Below are 26594 nucleotides of genomic sequence, written 5' to 3'. Positions count from 1 at the left end.
ACCCTAAGCCAGGGGCCTGGTGAACGGTGGGGGCAGGAATTTAGACCAGGCACGGGATCTGGAAAGAAGTGCCCTCAGTGACTAGCATATCAAACAAGGTGTTCAGAGGTCATGGGGAAAAAAAGAAGTGACCAAATGGCTAGAAAACAGTAGGGAAGGGTCAATACAAATTTCTCTAACATATGTCTGCATGCTTCCACAAAGAGGCAGGGCCATGAAGCAAACTGGGTCTCTTGATCATCTTCCTTAATCAGTCACAGTACAGATCAACAGTCCCTTGTCCACAATTCCAAACTCCAAAGAGCTCTGAAAAATGAAAGTTTTTCTACTTGAATCATTTAGCTGCAAGCCCTGACCTTATGTGAACTGATTTGATGGCAACACGTGACCGACACTGAAGTTGTGTTATTTATAGTCGTTATTTATCTCACTCAGTGTGAATATTCATGTGAATTGCTGCGGATATATTAATGTGTTTGATTATAGTGTACTGTCCCAGATCCTGCTGGGGATGTTACATAACATACAGTAAATGCACTGGTTCACTTTTCTAAAATATGGTAAAATTCTAAATTCCAAAACATATTTGGCCTCAAGGATTTCATATAAAGAGCAGTTCACTTTCCTTTCAAATGTAACATAATTCCGGGTCCCTTGTCCAGTCCCTCCTGGATTTGTGCCATCTTCTTCAGGAGAGAGGAGCAGAAAGGAACTTCAAGAACTCTCCCAAGTAGGGCCAGGTTGAAATATGACCATAAGTTCAAGACCAGGGATGGAGGATATTTCCTGCCCCCTTCTGTCCCCATTCTGATGTTCCTGCAATGACTGCAGAGAATAGTAGTCACAAGTCAAGGGTGATGTTAAGAAGAACAACAGATATAGCAGGATGAATGATGCTCACATAGGAACAGAGGAAAAGCCACCTCCTGAGATTTAGGAACCAAAGGAGGTGGTAGAGGGAACTGGAGAGCTGATGGCACCTTGGTGGCTGGGAACACATTTCTGATCAGCCCAGGGAGAGAAATCTGGTCGCTAAGGTTCCAATGATTTTGCTGGAAAAGCCTGGATCCAAAGTTTTCCTTTTCACTCCACTGCTGCACAGAGATGCCCTTGATTGATCTTCTCTAAACTGTTGGCCTAGAAAAACTCATTACATATTCACAAATATGCCTTCCTGGACCAAGGTCTCATGATGCCTCTAAAATGTGACTTGACTCACCAAAGTTTGGCTCCTGTATACTTTTTCAAGAAAATGTTTGTGTTAAGCCAAGATGGCATTATTTGGATGGATTTGGGAATAAAGGTATGTACTTGATGATGGGGTGGGACTTTCAGGGTTAATCACAGTATAGAAATCTCTTTCAACCATTGATTTTTCTTTATGGAAAACTCTTTTATATGCCCACTTAAATCTGCTTATGTTTTTCCTAACTCTGAGAATTCCAGATGCACTCATTCTGAGTTGCTGTACATTTAGAAGAGTCTTGATCCTAGAATGGAGGACTAAACACAGAAAACAATTGTTGAAACTGCAGGGGAGGGAGAGTCTGGAAAAGTTCTAATGAACCAAGGAAAATAAATAGAAATTAGGTGATTGTGTGCTTTACTACTAATTTAAGATCTGAAAAAAATGTCATCAATCTTCTTTTTATTTACGAGTTCTATTTATTGGTTTTATTAGCAAAAATATTACATATAATAGGCGTTCATAAATGCTTTCCTGACCTCAGCCAGCCAATCCTATTTTCCCCATTATATCTTAGATTCCTCATCCACGTATTCTCCTTTTACCTGATTTTGGGGACTGTAATTCTTGAGAATAGGGACTAATTTATTGTGTTTTATATTTTTAGGTAGATATCTGCCCATTATTCCTAAATAATATCCTTTGGTTTTATAAATGAGCCTACCTATCCTAGGCTACCAAATGCTCTTTAACTTTACTATTTCATTCTATTTATTCAAATCTCTAATCTATACTAATAAAAGCCTAGGTGTTCCTTGTGCTCTTGTGTGTTGCCCTTACATCATCACAAGATGGCCGCCACAAGATGGCCAGCAGGGGAGGGCAGTTGGGGGCGAACAGGCCAGCAGGGGAGGGCAGTTGGGGGTGAACAGGCCAGCAGGGGAGGGCAGTTGGGGACAACCAGGCCTGCAGGGGAGGGCAGTTGGGGGTGACTAGGCCGGCAGGGGAGGGCAGTTGGGGGGGACCAGGCCTGCAGGAGAGGGCAGTTGGGGTGATCAGGCTGGCAAGGGAAGGCAGTTGGGAGCCTTCAGGCCAGCAGGGGAAGGCAGTTGGGGGCCATCAGGCCAGCAGGGGAGCAGTTAGGCGTCAGTCAGGTCGGCAGGGGAGTGGTTAGGGGGTGATCAGGCTGGCAGGCAGAAGTGGTTAGGGGCAATTAGGCAAGCAGGCAGGCAAGCAGTTAGGAGCCAGCGGTCCCAGATTGTGAGAGAGATGTCCTAGAATGGAGAGGGTGCAGGCTGGGCTGAGGGACACCCTTCTCCCCTCCCCCCCACATGAATTTCGTGCACCAGGCCTCTAGTTAAATATAAACAGAGATACTCACTGGTTTAGAACTGTCTATTTAAAGAGAGCCTTGGTTTGTTTCTATACATATTTTGTTCCTATTGGGAAGGACAGGGAAGAAGGATGGAGGATTAAGATATTCAGATTAGCCCAGCTGGTGTGGCTCAGTAGTTGAGCATTGACCCATGAACTAAGAGGTGACTGGTTCTATTCCCAGTCAGGGTTGCGGGCTCAATTCCCAGTAGGGGCATGCAGGAGGCTGCCCACTTATGTTTCTCTTTCATCAATGTTTCTGTCTCTCTATTCCTCTGCCTTCCTCTCTCTCTCAAATCAATAAACACACACACACACACACACACACACACACACACACCTAAAAAAAAAAAAAAAGATCTTCATATTATAAGCTTTTCATTATTGGTGGACCTGGGGTGGGGAAGATGATTATCTGGTAATTTTAGGGAAAGAGTTTTTAGCCTCAAGTATCCAGATAATTGCTTCAGTTCTCATAGACTGAGTTGTGGTGCATTGTATTTAAAGTAAGCTGGTTCTTTCTAAAGAGTAAACAGGACTAGGAATTCTTTAATAGCTTAAAAACTTTCAACATCCTGTCTCCATATGACTGCTGACTGATATGTTCGCTTGGGGTGAGAGAGAAGGGGAAGGGCAACATGAGTACTGAGATGTGGCCTAATATTTTTCAGATCTGTTTCCAGCCTTCCTAATTTGGAGACAGGAGAAATTTTAAGAAGGTCTGAAATCCTATTAGTAAACCTGTTCGGGGGTTGAGAAAAAAAAAATCTGAACCTTTGGTCGTTAGTGATAATTGACTCATTTATATGTGTTAGTTACGCATTTGTCAAAGCATGACTCCTGACGCTTAGTTATGATAAATTACACATGATGCTCACATAAAGTCTGCACTCCTTTTTTATCAATATGCTAAGACCCTGCCCAATGTTTTTTGTCACTTCTATAATGTGTGGTTGGCTTTGTAGTGATTTCATTATCAGCCCTTTTCCCCTGTGGCTAAAGCTATTTGCATAATAAGTTTATCTGGTTCAAGTCCCAGCCAGACTTCTGTTTTGTCAGGATGCTCCATTCAGAAGTAGCCTCTTGATAAGGTAACAATAATTTTCCCTTGCCAGATTCACCTTCCTTTTAACAGCTGTCACTTTTTTTTTTTTAAGTTCAAACTAATTTCAGGTCTAAACTACAGAAATACTTCCCAATCATTGGTCAAAGGGTATCTGAAATATGCTCTTTCATTTTGTTTCTAAAACTTTGGGGGTTTTATTAGGAATTAGATTTAGGACTTTATCACTAATGGACCTTGAGCTGATGATTAGTGAGACAATAAAGATGGACTCCTCCTAGTCAAGGGCAAAGCCATCAAGAACACTATGGCTGCTCAGCTTTGGACTTAGTGATGACTTGAACTATATGGTCGCCCTTACAAACTGTGCTTGCCTGAGTTGGCTGCTTTGACGGACTAAGTGTGCAGGTGTGTCTATTTCCTAAAGTTAGCTTTGTGGCCAAGCCCTGCCTTTCACTCATGAAATATCGAGGTGGTCTTTGCTATCCCTATGTTACTGGAGCGTCAAATTCCCCCCTTGCTCCTGGGAGTGGGATTCTTATAGCTTTAGAAAATGAATTTTGTAAGATTTGCACCAGAGAATGACTGGTTTTTTATTGGCATGGAGTTAACATTCCTCAGTTTCCAATGTCCCATTTCCCTTAAATCCCTCCTGAAAGAGGGGCAGCTGTGGGTTTAGCAAAGCCAGCTTGCAGAGTTTCCGTTCCATGCTGCAGCCAGGGGTAGTTCAGCATCCGATTAGTTAAAATCCATTAGTCCATTGTATGGGCCCACACGGCTGTGGGTGAATGCAGGAGAGTGCAACGGGAGTCCCAAGAGGGCCAAGAGCACCAATTTTCTTTGTTCAGAAGTTTAAATATTCAGGTTTCAAGCCTTGCAGCGGTCACACCTATTCTGGCCAATGACCTATTCCCAGGCGTGATTGACAGAAAGGTAAACACCTTCCCATGTTACTCAGACTTTACTGGGCATGCATTCAAACTGCCTTTGTCCAGTCCCTTCCCCTGTTGATCAGCAGGGAATAGACTTGGAGAATGTTAAATTAGCAAAGCTGTAAAAATGGCATGCCTATATTATCTAGTCTTCCCTTCTTTTCTGTTAAAGAATAACCAGATTATTAAAACAGTATCACCTCCAAATGACATTCAAATAGCTACAAGCAGCTGCACTGAACGTTAACAAGGTGAGATCACTCTGAGCTGCAAAACTACTAACATGAATGCGTATTTGCATAAATTTATTCCTTAAAAATTGAAACTGAAACCTGGAATATTTCCTTTTTTCTAGGCCTGAGTATTTACAAAAGTAACCATTTGGGGGTGGCTGTTTTGTTGACATGGATTGTGTTCCCTTCAAGGCAACAACTGTCAGCTCTTCGCCATTGTCCATTTTGTGTTTCAAAGCAGCTTAATTGACATGGAGTTATGCTGTCAATGAGCAGCACACTTGGAATGATAAATATTCTAACTTGTGATTGATTAAGTTTCACAAATATTTTTGGCTTTTTAAGTCCTGTTGTATTCTCAAGGTAGCCTTGCAAAGGGTTAATACTTCCTGGAGTAGAAGGATACAATAACCTTTATTTGCATTACTTCACAATTGGCAATTTTAATTCAAATGAGCAGCAGTATCTCCAGTGACAGATTCTCCATTTTAGATTTATTTAGCCAATGATTAGCTATTATGGCTTCTTGAATTAATTAGCATCTCTTGAGCTACAGGGAATTAGTGAATTAATATAAACTCATGGAGAAGTAAAAAAAAAAAAAATCAAATTAAAAAGCCCCCCAATTCTCCTCTCTCTTCAACATATATTGATCACTATACCTATTAAGGCAACCCAACTTTATTCTTATTTTGAAAAATTGGGATTTTTTTTCACCTCCATGAGAACAAATAAAGCTGTGTGGTTTCAAGGTGATATCTCCCTGAAAAGCATTTGATTTAGATGACCTAACAGATCACCTAAAGACACCAAGAGCCCAGTTTGGTCTGACTTATCCCCCACTTATGAACCTAGCCAATAAAATCTGATTTTATCATGGTGTAAACCAAGAAGTGGCTCCCTGTGTCTTGAAGTTTGAAACCCGGTGCAGTATCCACATAAACCTGGAATATACTGCCGTCCTAGGAACCATGGCAATGAGGGTTTTAGGCTCATCCCAAATGCATAGTAAGAGGCATAGTCAAGTGGGTAATCCAGACTCTGGTCAGCATATTCTGTTTATTTCCCAACAAATGCTGGTTTGAGATCTTGTGAGAGACCAGATCCGTAGCATATGTCATAGATTTCATATCAGTGCTTGTGGCACAATATGTTAGGTGACGTTCAGGTAGGGTTAGTCTAAATGATATTCTGTAACATTTACCCCACACTGGCTTTTCTTTCTTTAAAAAAAAATCATACTTGCATTTTATAATGAAAATCAAAGTGTCTGCAGATGAAGTAACCAGAAGTGATGGTGAGCTCTGTGCTGTCTGTGTGTGGGTGGGGGTGGAAGGGGGACTCACATCTGCCCACAGCCTGTCCTCCATCCCTCCCAGATGGCCACCTGGCTCTTCATCAAGCAGAGGCAGCTGTGGCAGAGCCGTGTGTGCATCCAGCTCTGTCCCTCACTCACTGTGCAACCCGGGGGAAGATATTTAACCTCCCTAACCCTGGGCTCTCATCTGTCAGATTGGGGCTGAGAATACCTGCTTTATAGAGTTACATTGGTAGGAGAGGATAGTTAACAGTTAACAATTAACATGATAAAAATAACAGTGAGGGCATCTGTGGGCTCAGGCTCTGGTACAATGATTGTGTTCTGGGGTCTGGGAAATTCCAAAGGTATGTTATTGTAGATGCAAAAAGACAATAGACAGGCTCAGTTAAGGTAAAGATTGAGCTTTGTCAGGGAAGACACCAGCCTAGGACATGACTACCTGCCATGACTCGATTTTAGTTAGGAAGTTTTAATTTCAGACCATCCTATGTGGTTACTCTGGGTCTCTGAGTGTGTACGGCCCACCATGCAGGCCGTCTCTGAGCTTGTCAAAACGTGGCCCCCTTTTTGTCCACATTCCTATGCTTCTGCACTTGTAGGTTCAATAATAAACATGTGAGACCTTTTGTTCAGACAAAAAAGGAGGTGTCAATAACCTTCTCATCCTTGACACTTATGGAATAATTCAGTCTGCTATTCACCTTCCCTTTATTTACCAGCCTTGGGCAAACTACGGGCCCGCGGGCCGGATCCGGCTGTTCTATCCGGTTCTCTTGCTCTCCCCTCTGCTCCTTTACTTTGAATTTATATTAGTTCACACAAACACTCCATCCATGCTTTTGTTCTGGCCCTCCGGTCCAGTTTAAGAACCCATTGTGGCCCTCGAGTCAAAAAGTTTGCCCACCCCTGATTTAGACTAAATTACTCACTGATTTTTCACAGCTCAGGGCTCTCTCTCTCTCTCTCTCTCTCTCTCTCTCTCTCTCTCTCTCTCTCTCTCTCTCTCTCTCACACACACACACACACACACACACACAGAGAGAGAGAGAGAGAGAGAGAGAGAGAGAGAGAGAGAGAGAGAGAGAGAGAGACTCTTTTACTCCCTTCTCAACAGAACACATTGCCCCCTCAAACTTTCCTTAGAGAATCATCTTTAGCAGTAACCAAAACAGAAGCAATTCCTGGAGTGCAGACTCACTGTTAACAGCCCAACCTCTCCCACCTATCCCAGGGCATACTTTGTCCAGGCCGAGTGCCTTGGCCTGCTGTCAGCCTGCCACAGGTTTCTCCAGGGGGAAGGAGCAGTGAGAGGGGAAATGGATGCCAGGACCCTGAAAGGCAGAACCCACAGTGGTTGGCAACTAACTATGGGAGGGGCCAGGCGCTACAGATAGGGAAGTTTTAAGCATGATGCCAGTATTTTCAGCATGGGGAAAGGTCTTTTTGGAGAATATATGTTGGGAAAATTAAGAGCACAGGACTTGAAGTCAGGTTGTATTCTAGCAATACCACTTAGATTTTTTACCTTTAAACAAGTTACTTACCTTTGCTGAGCCTCAGTTTCCTTGTCAGTAAAATGGGAGCACTAATATTTATAACCACTTGGGATTAAGATTAAGTCTGCTGTGTTGGAAAATACCAAATAAGGGCGGCTTACACAAGGTAGACTTTTAGACTTTTATTTCCTCTCACATAAAATAAGCTTGGAGTTAGACCACCCATGGACTGCTGGTATAGCAAGGCCCCCAGCTTCCTGTCCTCGTGCTGCCCAACGTGGTGTGATGTCCATTCTCAAGGTTACCTCATAGGCCCAAATGGCTGGTGTAGCTGCAACCATTACATGCTCATTCCAGGCAGAGGGAAGGGGAGATAAATGAAAATTTCTTTACTTTAAGAAGACTTCCTGACAGTTTCATACAACATAGCCTCAGCTACAACTTAACACATGGCCACACCTAACTATAAAGGAGCCTAAGACATGTAGTCCTCTAATGGCAGCCATGGGCCTACGTCAGTATCGGGGCTCTATCCCTCAGTGTAGTGGAGAGTGTACAGCCAGGTAGCAGTCTGCAATCATGCTATTTTGTAGATCGTTTCAAGTTTAAATGAAATACAGACTGAGAGCTCAACGAATATGAGTGATGATGAATATTATAACTCATAATAGTAGTGCCATCAACAGAGATGTGAGGAGAGCCAGTAGAGTGGGCACATAGGGTGAGGAGTCACAACAGAAATGGATCTTAAGGAGGGGCAGTCATGATCCCCACAGCAGCTGATCTGTGGCGTAGGGGAATGGGAAAGTAAGGTTAAGAAAGAAGCAAATAAATAAGGTCAAGGTGGCCAGGTAGACACCCCTCCTGGGTCTTCTCCCAAGAAGTACAGTGTTCTTCTGGTTTGATGTTAAGCCCCAGGTTCCTGTCTGTGCCTGTGTTCTCTGGCCACTATAGTTTCCACTGTGGAGTTTCCACAGGCTCTGCTATGGAAGGAAATCTGGCTCTGGGTCAATCAAAATTTTAATTAAAAATGGAAATGAAGGCTCATGTCACCCTTACTACATTCTTCCAGCCCATGGATGGTTTCTGGCAGGGATAAAAATAACAGACATAGCCCTTTGGCACTAATGAGGACAGGGATGGATTTTTTTTTTAATGGATTCAAAATTTATAACAGCAATTTAAATAGAATGAATCATCATCATAGTGTCTCTTGATCTTCCATCTCCTTTTGGGTGTGTGTGCAGATTTTGTCAACCTCCCAGTATTTTAATATGGAACTTCCTAAATTCATCAAATGCATGCTATAGCTATCATACCATGTCAATGAGTTAGGGGAAAGTCCCATAATTTATTTTTGATGTGAAGGATTATTGAATGTTTTATTGAAAGAAGAAATTTATTTAAAAGGCATATTTTAGTGAATATTGGGGGAATTCTTGCCTTTACGAGAGGCCCAGAGATTAAACGCTTAGACCCAAGCAGTTCTCACACACATACAGAAAGCCTGGCTTTGACCACTCCAAGTTATGGGTTGAATTGTGTCCCCTGAAATTTCATATGTTGAAGTTCTAACCCTCAATATTTCAGAATGTGATCTTATTTGGAAATATGGCCATTGTAGATGTAATTAGTTGAGAAGAAGTCACTGGTGTCTTTATAAAAGGGGGGAATTTGGGCATAGACACACACACAGAACCTCATGTGAAGATTGGATTTTTGCTGCCACAAGCCAAGAATTAACAGAATCTGGGGGAGAGAGGCCTGAAATAGATGCTTCCTTAGCACCTTCTGAGGGAGCATAGGTCTACCAATCTTAAATCTTGATCTCAGGCTTCTAGGCTCCAGAACTATGAGACAATAAATATCTGCTGTTTAGGTCACTCAGTTTATGGTACTTTGTTTATGGCAGCCCTAGGAAACTAATGCAGTCTATGACTGGAAGGTTACATCACCTTAAGTCATTGGATCTAAGCCTCCACTTCCTAAGCTATGGGTGAGAATAGCAGTACCCACCTATCTATTGGTAAGGATCAAATGTTAAATCCTTTGAATATGGTATAGCATTATCACATGTCAAGTATTAGTATTACTCCATAAAGTCAATAGTGTATTTTTCTTTCTATTTTCCTTCTCTCCCTCTATCCTTCTTTCCCTACCTCCCTTCCTTCCTCCCTTTCTTCCTCCCTCTTTCCCTTCCTTCTTTCCTTTCTTACTTATCTTCACGCCCTCTTCCCTTTTTTGTTGTTTAAATATGTCTCAAATGTTAAGGGTTTATGTTAAATTCCTCCTTCTACCACCCAATAGTAAAAGAGGGATATTTCTGTAATTATTAATGATTTGCTGGCCTTTATTGAGGACTACAAGAACCAATACATGTTCTGCATCTTGGTCACAGGACTCTCTGAGAGGAACAAATTGCAATAGAAATTGGCAAATTGGTGCCGCCATCTTGCATCCCCACACTGACCACCTGATCACCTTCCAGGATAGAGGATCATCATCACTTAATGATATCTGCTGTGAATCTGAACTGGGTAGCTTATACGTGTGTGGACCTAGAGTTCACATATCTTTTTAATTAAGACCAAGTTCTCTTGTGAAAATCTTTGTACAGGAAAAACACAGTTAGCCAAGGAAAGCAAAGAAAGCTTACACTCAACTAAATTAGGTGTAGCCTAAAAAATATGTGAGAGTTAAAATAAAAGTAGCTGACTAACTTTGGAGTTATTTGTGTGAGGAGTTGTAGGTTCCCCGCCTCCTGGGGAGTTCCCTGGGTGAAATCTGAAACTGCCCCAAGGATATGACCTTGAGATAGAAATGTGGTGTTTAGACTAGACTCTCAATTTCAATAATTACAAGCTGTTGTTGTTCCTTGTGATTAAGCCCCTATTCCAGTGGTCGACAAACTCATTAGTCAACAGAGCGAGCCGCAGTTTGCCAAACACTGCTATAGGTGATTAAATCCAGTTAAGGCCTCTTAGATACCCTTTTAAGATTTGACGGCAGGTGTGGAAAACTACGCATCTTGAGGCAGCCCAGAACAAGCCTCATAAATACGTTTCCTTGCTTGTTAAATGTGCTACCTACCAGTTTGGAGTGGTCTGCCCCTTTCTTCAGTCTCCCCCTGCCCTTCAGTTTCCTTGGGGAAACTTTTTGGACCAGGGAAGTCAAACTGAATGCATTTTCCAAGGACACGAGATGGAGTTGGGAGCCTCCAGTTGCCTGAGTCCAACTCTTAGGTCAACCAGTGATCATGTCTTCTTGAAGTCTGCCCCCAACAGGTGTAAGATAATAATATTAACAGTATAATTTATTTAAAGCTTGTTATCTGTCAGACACACCGAAATGCACTTGACTTGCATTAGTTCAATATCTCCTCACTACAACCATATGAGGCAGGTTACTACTCATATAGGAAGCTGGGCTTCTTAGAAGTTAAGTGACCAGCCTGAGGTCTCACAGATAGAACTGCTAGAAAATGACAAAGTGAGGATTCAAACCCAGGTTGCATCATAGTCCAATATCTGTTCTGAGGCTCACGTGCTGTGGTGTATGTTGACTGAGGTGAAATTCACACAACATAAAATTAACCATTTTAGAGAGCCAATTCAGTGGCGTTCAGTACATTCACAATCTTGTACAATGACCTACTTCCATCTAGTTCCAAAATATTTTAATCACCCCAAAGGATTAATAAATACCATTAAGCAATTATTCCCTATTCTCCCTTACTCTGAAGCTACCAGCAAACACCATTCTGCTTTCTGTCTCTTTTCCTTCTATGAATTTACCTAATCTGGATATTTTATATAAATGGAGTCATAGTGGCCTTTTGTGTTTATCTCCTTTCACTTAGCATAATATTTTTTAGGTTAATTCATGTTGTAGCATGTATTAGTACTTCATTCCTTTTTATGGCTGAATAATACTGTGTGTATGTTTTTTTTAAATAATTCTTTATTGTTGAAAGTATTACATATGTCCCCCTTTTTCCCCCATTGACCCCTTTCAGCCCACCCCCACCCCTCCTCCCCACCCCAGGCCTTCAGCACCCTATTGTCTGTGTATGTTTTTGGGGCAGAATGTCAGCAACCATCCCATCACCATCCTTCACCTGGAGATATAAGGAGGACCCAAGTCTCCTTCCGCTAGTTTCCCCGTCAGTCTCTGGTACCATAGGTGACCAGACTGCTGAGATGCCAGGTGCTCTCCCTTCTCCTCCCCCTTTACCCATGCAAATAAGGAGTGTTTATACATAATCATATGCCCTCCTTGATGTCCAGGGCCAAAGTACCCAGAGGCTTTAGAAATGGGAGCACTGACTACAGCCTAGGACATGTGGTTTCCCCAATATCCTCCCCATTTAGGGTGGTAGTTTCATCTGGCTCCTTTGGGGTGTTCAGAATATTCCATCACACATGTTTCTAGTCCCCCTGGGTTAGGATTCAGCTCTGTGCTGCAACTAGAGCAACAGCTTCCATATTACCCTCCCCGGCTCCACAACTAGTCAGTGCAAGTCATCTTCATAAAACAGTCAGCAGAAACTTTCTATAACCCCAAAGATCATGAGAAGTCATTTTTCATTCACAGTCATGCTGTGTCTCTTCATTGCTTATAGGATACGCCAAAACTCTCTAACACATGGTCGTTCCGGATCTGGATTCTGTATATCTATGCAGTAGCATTCTTGTCCCCATAGTCCCTGCACATTCTAGCAAAATTGAATAAGTGGGGCTTCCCCTGAGTCCTCCAGGAAGACTCAGAGGCCCTTTCTCTCATACTTTCATGTCAGCATGATGCGTTTTATAGACCTTCATAATGAGGAGAAGGGAGCAGGTCAATCCATTCTGAAATTGTTTGTGCATCTGTCTCCCACTCAAAATGAGTTCCCTGAGAGCAAAAAGTGTATCTTTCCAGGTTTGTATCCCCAATGCCTGGCACAGTTCCTGGCACAAGGCAGGAGCTCAGTGAACATTGGTTCCTTTTGAAGAGCCAAGATTTCTAGGGGGGAGGTTGTCCTTACAATAATACACAGCATGTGATGGACCTGGTTATAAGTAGGATGTTAGGACTCATGCTCTTTGAACAATCTCTGCATAATATTAACCTCAAACATAATATTAAGGAAGAGAATGGGGGTGAAAAAAATGATCAAAAGTTCCCCCCAACACACAAAAACTCCCCCCCCCAAAAAAATAAAGTTTTAACTGTCAGGAACATTCTAGGATTGTTAAAGATGAATGATGACAGCTACATGGTTAGATGTGCATTCTTTTTTCATTGAATACATGAAAATAATGTCAAAACAAATCCTGCCTGGCAATTTCAGTGGTTATTTTCCCGGAACAACCTCTGTTTATCCCTCTTTCCTGACTCTCCCTCCCATCACCTTTCCTGTTCCCACCATTACCTCCCCCATAATCTGGTTCAGAAGTCGTGGGCAAGGTTGAAGAGGGACCATTTCTGAAGCCAGGATTAGGAAAACAGTTAAGTTCTTGTGGCTCATGGTTTCAGGACCACGGCCAGTAACACAACATTCTACAGAGCAGGCAATTTCCTTCTAATGTAAACATTGTCTATCCAAGGGTGCCTTAGGAGAATATGTGGGTGTAATGGGTGAAAATCAAGGTGTGTGAGAGTTTGAGGCCTGGGACCTAACCTTTGCTTCCTCCCTATAAAGTAAGGGCAGGGACACTTATTACAGATATTAGTCCTGGTCATATATATTAATAGCTTAGGACGTTTTTCTCACCAATAGGTGTTCTTAAAGAAACATAATTTAGGACAGTGTTAAGCAGAAGATATTGAATGCATTTGAAATTAAGAATTTTTGCCTTTAGGTGTGAGAGATGTTCTGTCAAGTGTGCTCTTTAAGTTTATATTTTTTTCAAACATATAACAATGATAGGCCACATATAAAAATAAAGTCCAAAAATGTATTACTAGGAAAAAAAGAAATCTAAGCATTTTGGCAGATCAGAATAGAAAAATAGTTTAAAGTATTCAGCTAGACCAGTGGTTGGCAAACTGCGGCTCGCGAGCCGTGGTTTGCTGCTTTGTTGACTAATGAGTTTGCCGACCACTGAGCTAGACTAAAGTCATGGGTCTGCTGGTAGTAGTGGCTGGGAGTTTGGCTCTTGTGAATAAAAGAACTAAGAGGGCTCCAAGCTATTCATGGTCCAGAGTTGGACTCCTGCTTGAAGCCAGTGTCTGGGATAGTTCTCCTAGGCCAGCCGTGGGCAAACTACGGCCCACAGGCTGGATCCGGCCCGTTCGGCTGTTCTATCCGGCCTGCGGAGCCGAAAGAGCGGAGGGTTCTCTTGCTCTCCCCTCCGCTCCTTCACCAGCAGCAGTGTTAACATGGCAATGTCGGGAAACACGGCCGCAGCTCCTTCTTCTGAGTGGGTGGATTTATATCCGCCCATTCGGTAAAAGGAACAACCTCTCAATCTTCCAGAGGCTCCTTGTAATGCCCACGGACGCGTTCCCCGACATCACCCTGTGAATGCGTAGACACGTTATCGTGGTGATGTAGGGAGACACGCCCCTGGAGAGCACAGTATCAGAGCATTAGCTAAAAAGGAGACCAACAACACTGTTCCCACTGAAGTTGATGTTTTAAAGACCAAAAACCTTTCAACCCAGTCTACATTGCCATCTACATCTACGTCCCGGGCATAATTTGGAAGTTGCACTAAAGAAAATGTTTAATTTACTGTTTACACATTTTGTTCTTTTCTATTTTAGTTTTAAATTCTTTTATTATATTTAAGTTTAATTTGAAAGGCTTTTGTACCTTTCCTTTGTTAGGCGATTTTATTTTGCCTTTGCCATCTTCAATATAAGGTATGTTATTGTGCTATGATTCCTCCATTTTTTGAAGTTTCAAATTATAATAATTAGTGTTTACATTCTTCTTGTTAAAATGTTTGAAATGAATAAAACTATTGGGAAAAAAAAAAAAAGACCGTACCCTTTTATGTAATGATGTTTACTTTGAATTTATATTAGTTCACACAAACACATCCATGCTTTTGTTCCAGCCCTCCGGTCCAGTTTAAGAACCCATTATGGCCCTCGAGTCAAAAAGTTTGCCCACCCCTGTCCTAGGCAGTGGTCGGCAAACTGCGGTGGCTCGCAAGCCGCGGTTTGCCGCTCTGTTGACTAATGAGTTTGCCGACCACTGACCTAGACTCTCGATTCCAATAATTACAGGCTGTTGTTGTTCCTTGTGATTAAGCCCCTATCCCAGTGGTTGGCAAACTCATTAGTCAACAGAGCCGCATGTGGCTCGCGAGCTGCAGTTTGCCAATGACTGTCCTAGGCTGATGAAAAGAGGCTGGGAAAATAATGGGATGGAGGAGGGGTCATATGATCCTATGTTCTAACCATGGCAATTTCCTCCTGGGGTAATGCTGACCATCCCCCAGGTATATGAATTTTAGCCTACTTCTGGCTTAGGATGGTAGAAGGCTATATAAGCAGCTGGACCTTCTGCTGCCACAGGGATGGGCTCTTCCATATACTTAATAAAACCTAGGACAGGAGCACAAAATACCATTCTAAAACCTGGCTCTGGGCTAAAGACCCAGAAAGTCAAGAAGGCACTATTCTGAAATTATTAGAGTAGGAGGGTGGGCACAAAGGAAGTAAGAGGGAGAGGGAAAACGAAATCGTCCTCTTCCTCAGTGAGTCTGCCAACTACATCTCAAAACACATAAAGAAATTTATGGCAAAGAAAGACAATCCACTGAAACAACAAATGAAGCATAAATTCATTAGAAATAAAATTAATTTCATGAAACAGTCTGAAGTGGTAAAATAACTGACTATAAGAAGGAAAACTATTTGGGATAAAATATGTAAAAACTAACTAAGCAATCATAAAATTTGGGGAGGGCCAGTGTTCGATGTGTGGTTAAAGCATGTATAGGTTATTGTGCTAAAAAAAAAGAATAGGACTACGGGAAAACTTAGAGTTAAGCAAACATGTAGGGTAATTACTAAAACTATAGAAAAAACAATGTCTAGTTTCTAAACCAACAGAAGGAAAAAAGGGTTTATAGAAAACTTTATCCATTCAACAGAAGGCGGGAAATGAGACATAAAGAATTAAAGGGAAAGGTGGTAAAAAAGAGATTTCTACCCATCTGTGCTTTTGAATTATCAAGCAGTCAGATTTCCCCAAGATTTCTAGTCCGCAAGCTGTGATGTTAAACAGCTGACTGGGTAGGGATGGGGGCTGATTTGTATTGTTCACTAATTTCCATGGTGTAAATATCCCACCGTGGCCAATTTCAAGCTACCTATGAAACATCAATCAGTTCACAAAATTACTGTAGATATAACAACAATACCTAGGGAGCTTGTGCATGCTGCCTCCAGCACATCACTCTTTGTTTAGGACAGACAGACTTTTCTCCATGGTCTTTATACCACGTATAATGTTGGCAATAAAATAAAAATATTAAAAAAGATTCTCTGCATTTTATTTGTCTAACTGAGACCATATGGAAATTTACTGGGAAAGTGGGAGTTGGTGGCATTCTGTTATTACAGTATTTATCATATGGTTATGGAAGACTAATAATTGATGATCCTTGCTAGCAAAGCCAGATCGATACGGAGATAAATGTCCTCAGCACAATAGAATTTATATCATCCACATGATAACTGACCACTGTGTCACACAGTCAATCATTCATCTCATTATCTGATATAACGAGTGGGAAGTCTAATATGTATGTGATTTATTAATGTATACTAGACCCATCTAACCCATTACCTGTCCTTGGCAACATAGTATACAGTCGTCTATCTCCAGTAATAGGATCTCACAGAGAGGATCATACTCTCTTTTAAATGCTAGACATCTGTTGAATTAGAGCAGACCAGAGAAATCTGAGCTAGCATTGCTCCCTCTCTTCCTTTCACTTCTCCCTTCCTCCCAGACATGGATTCCTACTCTTTCCCTCCCTCCCTTCCTCTTCAGAGCTAAAGTGGCTTATCCTAGAATGTGGTGGGTGGGCAAATGGTCCCAAAAGAGCCTTCATGTCACTGATTTGCTGCTATGAGTATATTTGGTGACAGACATTTCATATCACCTATCATGCATGTGTCCCTGAGTTACAGTGGCTTAAAGCTCAGGGCACATCACAGACCAGAGCAGGAACATGCTATGTTCCCTGGAGAGAGAGAACAGGGAAAATGAAAACAGAAAGCTAACCATTTCAACACATAGAGTTCGTTTACTCACAGTGGGAGTAGAGCTCTCCATCCCCCACCCCCGTTTTCCTCAAGCCCCTGGGAACATTTGTTGCCTGAAACGTCTGTGCTTTGCTTTGCAAGGGTTAATCAGAGGACCTATTATTCAGCAAATTAAAGGCTTGGCTGCCTGAGAGTTCCTTTCAGCAAGGATTAGGGTCTCTGCTGATGCTCTGATGTAATAGGTGGAGCTGTTCGTTACTTCATGTTCATGGAGGGGCAGTAGGGACTCCCCGGGCTCTAGTTGGCAGTTGGTGCCTTCACTCATTCTCTTGCTTAAAAAAGAAAAATATTTTAAGAAAATTTAGTACTTGAAAAAGGCACTGGATCGATATCCCTGGGGGATGAAGTGTTCGTTTCTTTGTCTAAAATCACAGAGGCGCAGCACTAACTGGCTTCCTTGGGTGGCCACTTCCTCAGGAAGAACCGTCTCTCCAAAGAGCAACAGAAGCAATCATTGGGGCCTGTGGTTCAATGCCCTTGGACGTTTATTGTTGTTGTTTTGCTCGGAAGTTGGGCAGAGAGATGGCAGGTAAGAGGTATGGTGGTGGTTTGTGTCCTTGGGAACATGAACGAAGGCAGCCAATAACTGTGCAAAATCCTGATTTGCATAAGACATTTACAACTACTTATTATCTGACCATATTTTCTCCAGGCTTTTGAGTAGTGGTTAGGTTGTTAATAAAAAAACTAGCTTAGTTTATTTTTCTCAATTTGGTTTCATACCATCAATAATATTCATCTAACTGGCAATAAGCCAGAGAAGTGTTTAGTCAATTTCAGTCTTTACCAATGGAACACACAGTAAGGGAAAGGCGCTAAGTGTGGGCAGACACCACACCAGTAAGATGATTGAAGCTCTAGGCCATTATCTTTCCTCTTAACCTAATCCTCCTCCCGCCTCTACCATGTACTCTGGCCTGAAATTTTAGTTGGAGCCGTTATTGTCATCACTGAGAGGCAAATTCGACTGCCCTCTTGTTTCCATGCCACTTGTGTGATGCTTCAGTCCTCTTCTAACCCCTGCCTGCGGGATTAAATTGCTCCCTCCTTTGAGCTGCTTTTGATTCATGGGCTTTTTCAGCGATCTTCTTTTCATTCTTTACAATGAACAGCACCTGGTAGCTTGGCACTCGCCTTTTTTCCCTTGATGGGTGCCAGCATTTGGGCACTACATTCAGCATGTCGGGAATCAAGGGACCTGACTCTAAAAATTCACCAAGTTTATGGTAAATTTAGGTGTGGATTAAGATCAGAGAGCTCTTTGTCCCAATATGCCAAGGTTGGGGGTTCGATCCCTAGTCAGGGCACATATAAGAATCAACCAGTGAATGCATAAATATGTGGGATAACAAACCAAAGTTTCTTCCCCTTCCTCTCTCTCGTTCTCAAATCAATTTTAAAAAATAGCTCTTATGCAATGGTGTGTTGTTGGGTAATTTATAATTTTTTAAAAAAGATCAGAGTTCTGTGCCTTCTTGCATTGACCACCTAGGGAGAATTTTGTTTTTTACTCGATAGTACTTTGATAGAAGACATCTGTTGGTCTTGAAGAGTGTTATAAAAAACAGTCCTCTGAAATTCATGGCCATGTTTACTGCAGGGAAATAGTATTCATCACATTACATGGCATTATTTCTAGGAAAACTATAAACCTCTAGTCTCCTTACCAGTCAGTAACATCATCATCATCATTATAGTTCTCTAAGCAGCTGGTCTGTTTCTATATAATGGATTTTAAGAAATACTATAAAAGAGACTACCTTTTCCCGTTCACATTGGCTGCTGGAGAGCCCAGAGCCCAATTTGTAGCCACCTGTAACAAAGTAATTTATTTTGTATTTTAATTGCTGTTTTTGTTTCCTAATTTCCTGTCTTTCATTTTTCTCTTCTACTTTTATTTTTTATCTTGCCTTATTGTATTTACATGAAAACATATTGCAAGGTGCCTTTCTCAAACAAGATGAAGAATTAAAAATCAATTGCACACTCTGATGGGTGGGAATGTAAAATGATGCAGCTACTGTGGAAAACAGACTTGTAGTTTCTCAAAAGATTAAATATAAAGTTACCATATGATCCAGCATCCTACCCTTAGTTGTGTGTACTGAGGAGAAGTGAAAACGTATGTCCACATAAAGACTTGTGCACAAATGTTCACAGCATTATTCATAATAGCTTAGAAGTGGAAACAACCTGCCCTGGCCGGTGCTGCTCAGTGGGTTGAGTCTCAGCCCATGTACTAAGAGGTCACCGGTTTAATTCCCAGTCAGGGCAGATGCCTGGGCTGCTGGCTCTATCCCCAGTAAGGGGCATGCAGGAGGCGGCCGATCAATGATTCTCTCTCATCATTGATGTTTCTTCTCTCCCTCTCCATTCCTCTCTGAAATCAATAAAAATTTAACATTATATCTATATCTATATCTATATCTATATCTATATCTATATCTATATCTATATCTATATCTAAATGATATTACCACACACAGGAGCTGGATCAGCACCGATTGTGTGTTTGTATATGTGTGTGTGTGTGTGTGTGTGTGTGTGTGTGTGTGTGTGGTGAGTTGTGGAATAATACCACACTTACACATATGAAACATTTAGAGAACCAGGTGGGATTGAATTTATTGATTCTTTCAAACACTTACTAAGTATTTATGAATAGGGGGAAAGATGCCTGGAGTGAGACGTTAGCTTTCATGAAAATTAGAAACTAATGGAAGAATAGATATGGACATAAATAATAATAATTCAAGGTTGAAAAGTGTAAGCCCTAGAGTAGCTTACAGATGAAGTACACAATTCTAGTTAGGAGATGACACTAGGGTCTTAAAGGAAGAAAGGGATATTGCCAGGAAGTGTAGGGAAAGAGCATGCCAAGTGGAGAGAGTACAGTAGGAATGGAAGTTTCTTATGGAGGCATATAATACCTTTTATTTGTTTTGAGGTAGTCCTGGGCATGGATTGGTTCATTTCTCACAGAGGATGGCTGGGACTGTCCATTGTTTCTCCTTATATGGAAAAAATGCATACAAATGAGAATTATGGATTTAATTCTGGGCAGCATGGCAAGTAGGATCAAGGGAAGAATTAGCATTCATATATCCTTGAGCACTACACCCAGACTAAGATGCAGACCATAACTGTTTGTCAAAATGGAAATTGATTTTAGAATCAAAGAAATTAGCCAGATATTCAAAAACAGGAGTGCCCAAAGGCTTGAACTAAAAAGTGCTTTTGCTGAATTGTCAGACTCCAAAAGTCCTGCTTCGCCCAGAACTATGGAAGTTCTCAGGTCATCTATCAAAGAGCAATTTTGTCCTCAGTGGTGGGAATCACACTGAGGAAGAGAAGCTAACTAGTGGGCACCGTTTTTTCAAGTCCAATACAAGGAGCCAATTCTTTTGACAGCACTCATCCTGCTTGGAAGACATGGCTGTTTTTCTCCAATGGACTGACTGTATCCCCACACTCAGCACAGTGGCTGGCCCTATCGCTGGCATTTATTAGGTGCTCACTGTGTACCAGGCACTGTACATAGATTATTGCATTCGCTCCCCACAATGTTATTATTACCATTTTACAAGTGAGGGAACTGATGCCCAGAGAATTGGATTCACTTGTATATCACCAATCTATAAGAAGTAGCGTTAGATTTGGCAATTAAATATATTGTTATTTAAATAAATCAACAGACGATTTGAAATATTTAAGATGAATAACAATCCTATCCTATATAATAAAAGTCTAATATGCTAAGTGTCCGACCATTCGTTCGACCAGTCACTATGACGTGCACTGACCACCAGGGGCAGACACTCCGACCAGTATTTTAGCTTGCTGCTGGGGTCTGGCCGATCAGGACTGGGCGAGATGGGCAGGACACACCCTGGAGCCCTCCTATGGTCCCTCCCCACCAGCCAATCTTCCTCGGTCCCTCCCCGGCCTCTAAAATATTTCTTCCAATTAATTTCCTTTCAATGTGCATGAATCAGTGCACCGGGCCTCTAGTTTAAATATAATATTACATAATCTATAATTATAAATTATATACATTATAGGAATCTATATTATATTAATAATGAACATAAAGATTAATATTTTTAACAAATGGATTTGCCAACATCTAGATTATTTGGCCCCGACTACCCATATTTTCCATAACCATTTCCTTCTGAGTTCAGTCATCAGTTCCCTTTTTGATTGCTCCTTACCTTCTGGGCTGCTTCAAGCAAACATTTCCTTAATTTCCACCTGAAGTAGAGCTCTAAAGGAAGCCCAGGCCCATGCCTGGTTTGCTGAGTCTAGGGTTGACCAATGGCCAACTTCAGCCCCTCACAGAGGCCCAAGAGGGGACTCAGTGGTACCTGGAGTGGCAGCCAGTGCCCAGATTTGTGGGAACTGGCAGCACAGCAGCCTGAGTGATGGAGCCATCCCAGGATGCCCATCTCCCAGGGACCATGCCTTCTATAACTCTTGAACCACGGGTGGGATTTGAACACAGATTAACAGTCCAATAGACTAGTTGCTGGGGCTGTTTGATGAAGTAATGGCTCATTTATTTCTGGCCCCTTGACTGAATCACAGGACGAGAGTTGCGTGGAGAAATGTTTGTTTAATTACAAAGTGCTTTTTCCCAACCAAGGAAGAGACAGACAACAAAGAGGAGTGAGAGGGCGGTGACTCATGGCCACCAGTTCCAGTCCTTAAGTCTGCCTTAGACCTAGGACATGACCGTGGGGGTCTTGCCTGGCTTTGGCATGTTCAGTGGAGTGCGTGCTCATCCCATCTTTGCAACTGCCACGTACGCTTGGAAAGCACAGCCTAAACGGAAGAAAGCTGTGTCAATAACAGTAATAAAACTGCACCTTCCCCACCACACCCTCCCGTGGCTTCTCCTTGGACAGCTTTTGTGGTCCCTGAACCCTGTCTTGTCTTCCTCCTTAGCTCTGCCCTGATTCCTCTTGGCCCTTTACCCACTTCACCTCCTTGCTTGGCAGTTTTACTTCCTTTTCCTCCTCCCAGACTGATTCTGCCCACAGCCTTTGGCATATTCTTCTTCCCTCAGCCCCTCCCAGCCATGGCCCCCGGCTTGTCCCCAGACAAGCAGTGTTGAGGATCTCAAATTTTTGTTACTACATCACCTTCCCTAAGAACACAACAAAGTAGTCTGGGCTTTCTAATTATTTATTGTTGATCACGAGATCAGAGACATAAGGGTAGAGAGGTCCTTGTGTCACAGGTGGCACAGGTTGCCTGCTGCAGCTCTCTGCCCTGGGGTGAGGGTGGGGGTGGGGGGACTCCCGTCCTGGGCCCAGTTTTAGCATGGAGGCTCTCCAGCCACTGTGGTGCTCATTGCCTCCGAAGGGAGATTCTGTCCTTTCTGCTCTGAGATTTTATCTGTTGGCTTCAAACCACCCTGCACTTTTCCTCTGGTCTCCTTCTTCACCTCCTTGGAGGCTTCTCTGGGTAAGAAAAGTTGGTTCTTCTGAGGCTTTAGGAAATGCCATGCGCTTCCCTTTCCGTTTCTTTCCTGGGTTCACTTGAGCTCACTCTGGGCCTTCAGGGCTTTGTCTAACTTGGGGCTGACGTGTGACCTTTCTGACCCTGCACCTTGTTCTGTTCGCCCCGTGCCTCCTGCAAGATGGCAGCTGCCCTGCCGTCGGCAGCCCTGCAGTCTCTCTGCCTTTGCCACACACAGCCGGCTCCCGTTCCCCACTCAAACGGAGCCCGAGCTCCGGTTGCACAGCCCTCTGCACCCCCCGGCCCCCTTCTCAGGGCTTCTTTTCCCTGTCGTTGAACACCGACCATTCTCTCTGACTGATAACTGTAGACTCCTCGTTCTCACTTCTGTTTCAGGTTCGGACCCCACTTCCCCACCCCACGTGGGAAGTCAGCGTGCAATTTCAGTTCCCGCCAGTGAGACTTGAAAACACCACCATGTGCAGTATTTGTAAACCTAATGAAAACTGAATGCAGTTCAATATTCCACCAAATGGGGAGGTGGGGCTTTGCTAAAATAACATATGCGACGTCAAGTTTCTCAGCTTGCCTTTTGAGGCATCAGTCACCTTGGGAAAATGCCTGTGTTTGTCATAGTCCTGTCTTCTTCCGAATGGAAATTTCCTTCCGAGACAGGCACCCTGGGCTCCCATACTTAACCTATAATTAGTGTCCCCTCCCAGGAGTTCTTCCTTTGTCACTCAGACTCCTGCCTGAGGATGATAGGAACTGCAGAGCAGCGCCGCGCATCACGGGGCGGGGGAATGTTTGCTCAGATCAAAAACGTTCGGATATTCTGTGCCAAAGAGACTAAGTAGCAAACCGGCAAAGTATAAAAGACAGAATAGTCAAAAAGAAACGAAAAGTGATGTGAAGCCCAAGTTTGCGTGTGGTTTGGCCCCAGGGTGTGGAATAAGATTGCGCACCCTCCTACTTTTCTCACAAGTTCACCAGGATTATTAGGTTTTGACTTTCCCACTGCTTGTTATCAAGTGTGCTTTATTCATCAGTAAACATCCATCGAGGCTCTTGATAAAGAGCTCCCCCTCGCAGGCATCTGATGTTTTGGCGATGAAATGGCAGCTACAGCACAAGGCAGCTGTGCCTCCGCAGCACTGTTGTTTGGGAGCAGAAAGCACAGGCATCGCCAGCTCCAGAGCCCCGAGCAGAAGCCTGACCTTGCTTCTTGCTGAGAAATCCCTCCTTTTTACCTGATTCTGGCTGAGCCAGGCTGAGAGATCACTGCAACAACCTACGTTTAATGTGGTGACACTAATGAATTCTGAGAATTAATCTTCAGTCAAGAAGGCATGATGGAAAGTACTAGAATTTCAAATTAGGTAATGGATTAATTTCTTTCAAGGCTAGAATACGCTCCTTTTTTTATCCTAGTGGACTTTTCTATCAAATTCAAACCAAACGGGAATTCAGGGTAAATCCAGGCACTATAGCTCCTGGTAGTTCAAAATGTTTGTTTTGTCTTTTAGCACAAAGATAAACACACCTAAATCCAGATTTTTAAAATGATCTCTTAAACATATGTTTTTATTGATTTTGTAGAGAGAGGAAGGGAGAAACATCCATCAGCTGCCTCCTGCACGCCCCCTACTGGGGATTGAGCCTGCAACCCGGGCATGTACCCTGACCAGGAATCGAACTGGTGACCTCTCGGTGCATGAGAAGACACTCAACCAACTGAGTCACACCATCCAGGGCTAACAAAATGATTTTTTTAAAAAGGATTAGTGATGATTTCCGAAAAAAGTAGTCTTCCCTAAATCTAGTCCTTGTACAGTTCCTTTTTTCCAGAGCACAAGGCTCCGAGATGAACTTGGGGGATGTATATCCCCAGTTTGAGACACTGGTTTCTGCAGAACCAGCAGCTTACAGGTGTCTGAAATGCTGGTGATATTTCGGGGCTCTGAGTGTCTCCCCTCAGCTGAGAGAGGACTCTGCACCCCCAAAAGTCTACACCTGATTTCTCACAGCACAGTTTCTGAAGATATCATTGGCAGGGCCCTGGTTCCACTGACGCGGAAAAAGGTCTGTGGTGAACAAGTTTGAAAACATGGACTTAAACAGAATAAAGCTGTTTCCTTTACCCCAGTACTCCTAAGAACATTTAACATGCTCACATGCCTTATGCAACTCCAGACTTACCCGGACTAGAGTAATGTTTCCCCTACCTTTTGGACCAGAATACTAGTTTCATTTTTCCATGGAATGTCTTATGTATCTAGTATTTCACCCAACTCACCTCACACTGACTGGCCCCCTCTTCCATACAGAAATCAACATCTTATACATCCTCTTGTAAAACGTTTCAATCCCCAAGTGGGGGTGGGAGGATATTCTGCACCTGGGATTTGTCATTTCTGGTTTAATAAGCAATCCCGAAATGAATAAGCATATTATAACTTTCTTAGTGTTCCATGTTTGTTCTCCAAATCAGGTTAGAAGATTTTATCATGCTTTTTAAAAGGACAGAGGCTGTCAGAAGTTCTTACAGATCCCAGTAGTCGATTCTATCTTAATCCACTAAATCTCTGCCTGGTAGGAGAATAAAACAAATAACGAGCTGACAAAGGTAACCGCATGAGTTTGGGGCACCGAATCGCAAAGTCAAGCATTATAGAGCATACCCTAGTTAAGGTTGGTAAAGGAACTAAAGTTCCAAGGCATTTAAAGGAGGCAGCTTAGGGGGTGAAGGTGAATGTTGTGGTGGCCTCCCGAGTTCCCGGCTACACAGCGGGCCTCGTCAGGCTTCTTGCATTGCTGATCCGGTTTGCCAACCTTGAAATGACTCTACCTCTTCTCTACCAATCGAGTTCAATTTAGTTCCAAAACTTCCCCAAACCTAGCTCAGTTGTTCTCACCTGCTTCAGTAAGTCTTCCTTGACTGGAGTCCCCCACTCCCCACATTTTAAACAATGCCACAGATGCAGAACATCTGGTATTTCATTGCAGAGTAGGAAGCTGACTCCCATGGGAGTCAGGGAAATGGCCTCTTCACTATCGGGACCTGACCTTAACTTCCTCCCCTCATAAAAGAGGGGTTAAAGTAGTAAATCTCTGTCTCTTAGCTCCAAAGCCCTGTGCTTTGGGGTGATTCTTTTTTTAGTGGGCAAAAGTAGGTTTACAGTTTATATGGAAGATAATACAGTAATTAATAAATAATAATACAAGAATAAACTATGTGTTTTGAATACTTTCAACTGTAAACCTACTTTTGTGCCACTTTGTATATAAGCAAACACTGGCTTCTGCTATTTCTTATGTTTCTCTTGTCCTTCCATCTTTCCATGAGATTGCAGATCCTTGAGGAAAAGAATAATAATGTTTATGAATTCATTTATTTTTGGATAATTCTGGCTGTGTAATATATGTTTACTGAACAAATGAGATGAGATGATTCCAGTGCCCTAGTAATGCATGATTTTCAGCCATACCTGCTCCTAAACTAGAACTTTCCTCTATTTGTCAGTAAAATAATAGTTCCAGTTCAATCTGGCTCTTTGCTCCCCATGAGAAAGAGGTATGCAAGAGAGTTTTAGAATAAGGTTATACCCTCAAGGTCTTCATGCCCTTCTCCTAAGAATCCTCCAGTGCAGTTGGATATGTCACCACTCTGCTTAGCATTCTTCCCGTATACACTGTTTCATTTTGCTGATCCAGTGGTATGACATTCCGCCCACTTCGTGCTACTGAGAGAACTCACAAATCCCCTTGATCATTGCTTCCAGCAGGTAATATGCCTACCTTCATTTTTTGAATCTTGAAGAGATAACGGATTCATTTGTTAGTTTCTTCCTTGTCTGATTCTCTCAATTATTTAGTCTCTTTTCTCTCACTCCCTCTGTGTTCTAGAGAGAGATCCTTTCTAAAATACTAAATGATCTTGCAACCTTTTTGGCAACGTTGCTCCCCCACTAGATGCTGAAAATAGGAAACAAGATATAGCACCTTTAATTGCACCCCCAGACTCCAGTAGAGACGTATTTTCATAAGGTAGGGGTATGACTTTCCTGGTCTCTTGGCAACCCTACCTAAGAAGATTTAATTACTGAAGTACCAGAAGGACCATGTTTTCAGGCCTCACCTGAACACTGTCCCTAGGCACCTACCCAGAGAAGGAAGGTAGAAGCAGCTCCAGCCCACTTTCCCATTCACATACTCTGAATTGTCTATTCATTGTTACACCTCCCACCTTCAGTCTC

The 26594-nt window shown here is 42.6% G+C and overlaps 1 protein-coding gene across 1 annotated transcript in view; it reads left to right on the top strand.

Moving 5' to 3' along the window:
- Positions 1-26594, top strand: part of MYO3B (myosin IIIB) — a gene marked incomplete at its 3' end in the record, with an annotated part of 379148 nt that overhangs the window by 107134 nt on the left and 245420 nt on the right. The gene's annotated exons all lie outside the window — the stretch shown is intronic.

This window comes from Plecotus auritus (genome assembly GCF_963455305.1).
Source record: "Plecotus auritus genome assembly, chromosome: 5".
Taxonomy (NCBI): Eukaryota; Metazoa; Chordata; class Mammalia; order Chiroptera; family Vespertilionidae; genus Plecotus; species Plecotus auritus.
Note: the sequence above shows the minus strand (reverse complement) of the source record. Positions and strands in the feature narration are given on the sequence as shown.